We start from the raw sequence: 3,312 nt of genomic DNA on the forward strand, positions 1-3,312 counted from the left end.
TATATATATATATATATATATATATATTCTTCCATGTGGGGTTGGATTGGGGCTTTGATGAGATGGTTGGTGGGGGTCAGTGTGGGATGCGTGACTGCTTGGACTGTTTTGCCTTGCCTAGAGCTCAACCTTGTTGCTGACAGACAAACTCACATTCCTACTGTAAGACAGCACTGAGCAAATAAAGACTGACATTCCAATGATATTGAAACTACAGTGGAAGGATAAGGAAGGATATCATCCTTTTTTAAGACTCATCTCAAGTCAGTATGCAGAAATGGATGCAAACTAAGTGAGAACAAATTGAATGAAAGCTAGAGATTGTTTAGATTTAGATTTCTACAGTAAGAAGCAGATGATGCAAGACTTGCTGTTATGCAAAATGCACAAACATTGTCTTACAACAAAACTATAATCAAAACTATCTGTTTTAGGTGACAGAGGTACATTAGCATTGCACAAGCTGTCAGATAGTGAAGCCGTGTAGCACTAGGCCATTTTAATGTTACTACCCACAGGGTGAATCAGTGTGCAGGCTTCATGCATCATGGAGACACACAATGAAGACAAGACATGCCATTAAGGTCCTATCCTATTGGCCAGATCAACAAAGCTCTCATTCCTTATCAACAACTAATGTTGCAATTAGCATTGAACCAGAAATACTGTTTTTGTTAGGCTCAATGAATGAAAGGGGTTCGACTTCACACTGAATTAGATAATTACACTTTATAAATGATAAAACACTCACACTAAACTTACGATGTATTCCTGTGTAATTTTAATTCATAAACTGCAGTCAGTGATGCTAGGGAGAATATCCATCAAAGTATTTGATTCACCCCCACAAAATGAAACATTTATAGCATCACTGCACAATCTTTTTTTTTATTTTTTATTTCCCACTCTGATATCTGAAAACTCTTTGAAGTTGCGTGGGCAAGCATCACTTAAATTGGTTTTATTCTGAGTGAGCTAGTCACACGCAGCAACATAAAGCGGCATATTAACGTCTGCACTGTATGTTTTTCTTTGCATTACACTTGTCACAAAGCAGGTTGCCCCATAATGAGTTTTAAACACTTTCAAAGCCTCTTTTCTTATTGCAGCAGTTACTGTCCTTGAATCTTGAATGATGGCAGCAAAGCTGAAGTGGTTAGTAAATATCAATCTGAATAGGTAAGGCATAATTCCACCCTGTTTAAGAGAGATGATATATTTTTATAGTAGGTGTTTTGGATTTTAAAGAAAAAAAAATCATGCTTGTTTTGAAACCATTCTATTTGAACCATTAAGTTCAGGTTCTTGTGGATGTGCATTCTAGACAAGTGGGGAAACTTGATGGAAAACCTCCATGGGATAGCCACAGTGATACCTATACCAACATACTTACTCTGCTTAAACAAGACAACATTTATGAATGGAAAGGGAACAATAACAGATGGAGGAACAAGGGAAAGCATTTATCTTGTCTCTTCTGTACTGTTGGCTGATTTCAGGAGTGGATATGGTATGTCAGGAGAATCACTCTGCCAAAACCTCCTGAGTGATACCTTATGCGCACTTCTTCCTGACTTTAATGGATACTGAGGAAATGAGTGTGTTCATGTGCAGGGAAGTAAAAGGGAGAACAAAAGAATATGAATGCAAGTTGATTTCTGCAACCTTCACGCTTCTCTGTCTACAAGGACAACCTGACACCTGCCAGTGCAATGAGGCATCTGGTGTTTGAGTGTGCACAGGTGTAGTGGTTGTTCTGTGTACTCTGGTTTAGATGATGATAATGTGTGTGTGCGTGCATCTGCATGTGAGACTGAGACTTTTTATTTGTTTTTTAACTTAACTTGCAAATAGAAGATCTGCAAAAGAAGAAGTTGCTTTAGGGCTTTGACTCCATTTTGAGAATCTGTCACAATGAGTAGTGCAGGTCACTGTCCTCCCATGGCCCCATTTGTCAGTTTGTTCTCCGCATATATGTGTTATTTGTGTAAAGGGAATAAATTTGAATCTTGTCAAGAAGTTTATTATTCTGTGCAGATGCCTTTGGACAAACTTCTGCTCAGGAGTTGCCATGCTGCAAACCTAGTTGCTAGGATTGGCCAAAACTACAGTGTGTATGTTTCACTGGTGCCCCAGTATTTCGGGTCCTTTAGCCTCGCAAATTGCCCGACAAACACTGTGTTAACTTCCCTATAATTTTCCCCATAAAACAAGAATTCTCAGATTGTAAAAACAAGATAGTCAGTTTGTGACTTGGAAAAGAGAAGGTCATGGACAATATTATGGACTTAAATTATGAATTCGTCTTCCCTCCCTCTTTTTCACTCCATCCTCACCTGTTTATTTCATAAGACACGATATAAAAAGATAAACACTTTGTGAATGCTCAGGAAGGTAAATGTTGGTGTGGCAGTTCAGGGACCTTATAAAACATGGTGGCAAAGAGCATTTTAGCATTCTTTCCCTGTCCTCCTGCAAACACTGTCTCCATGATACATAATTACCAGAAGCCTTTATCTGTGTCCATGTTTCTGACAAGAGCAAAGTTCAAAGCAAAAAATAAATAAATAAATACATATGGCCATGACTGAAAAGACCACAAGTTATATTTAGTAAAAATCCATGGAGGCTTAAACAAATAGTTATGACACCACATAATTATGTTGTTTCTAATTCAGACAGTGTGCTTGTTTGCATTCTTTTTGTGTTGTGCCATGAGCTCCAATAATCATTTTGTTTCAGTGCATATCTTTCATATGTCTGCATTTGTGAGGGTAAAAATTTTGTCAGAGGTCACGTGTGTTAATGAAAGATCACCAGGAGGCAGGTCAGGTGGCCTTTTGAAAAGCCAGACTCTGGCGCTGCTTTAGAACTCCCCACCCCTGCATCCATCACCCACTAACTAGGAAGAAATAAGGTGCAAGGTCAAGCAAGCAGTGTGAACTAAGGGAGAAAAATGTAAAGAAAAAATGATACCATACCCACATCCCACCATTAATATGCAATAATCAGGCATCATCAAAACGTTTTTATTTTTCAAAAAGTTTGTGTGCTGCTGCCATTTTTGGCCATGTCTCTTGGAAAAATAGCTTTTTCAGTCTTAAAAAGATTTACCTGGTTCAACAAAGGTTAATGAGTAAATACAAAGATTTGTATCCATACAGCACACAGCAGGCAGAGCAGAGGTGCTTTTAAGCTAATTATACTTATGACAAAGGTAAATGTTTGCATGTCTAGACACGTGTAACATATATAGAGGACATTCATTTAGTCACATTATATGTATACATTTATATATGTCATAAGTATAAT

The sequence above is a fragment of the Nematolebias whitei genome, chromosome 9 (genome assembly GCF_014905685.2).
Source record: "Nematolebias whitei isolate Nwh7 chromosome 9, NemWhi1, whole genome shotgun sequence".
In the NCBI taxonomy this organism is placed as follows: Eukaryota; Metazoa; Chordata; class Actinopteri; order Cyprinodontiformes; family Rivulidae; genus Nematolebias; species Nematolebias whitei.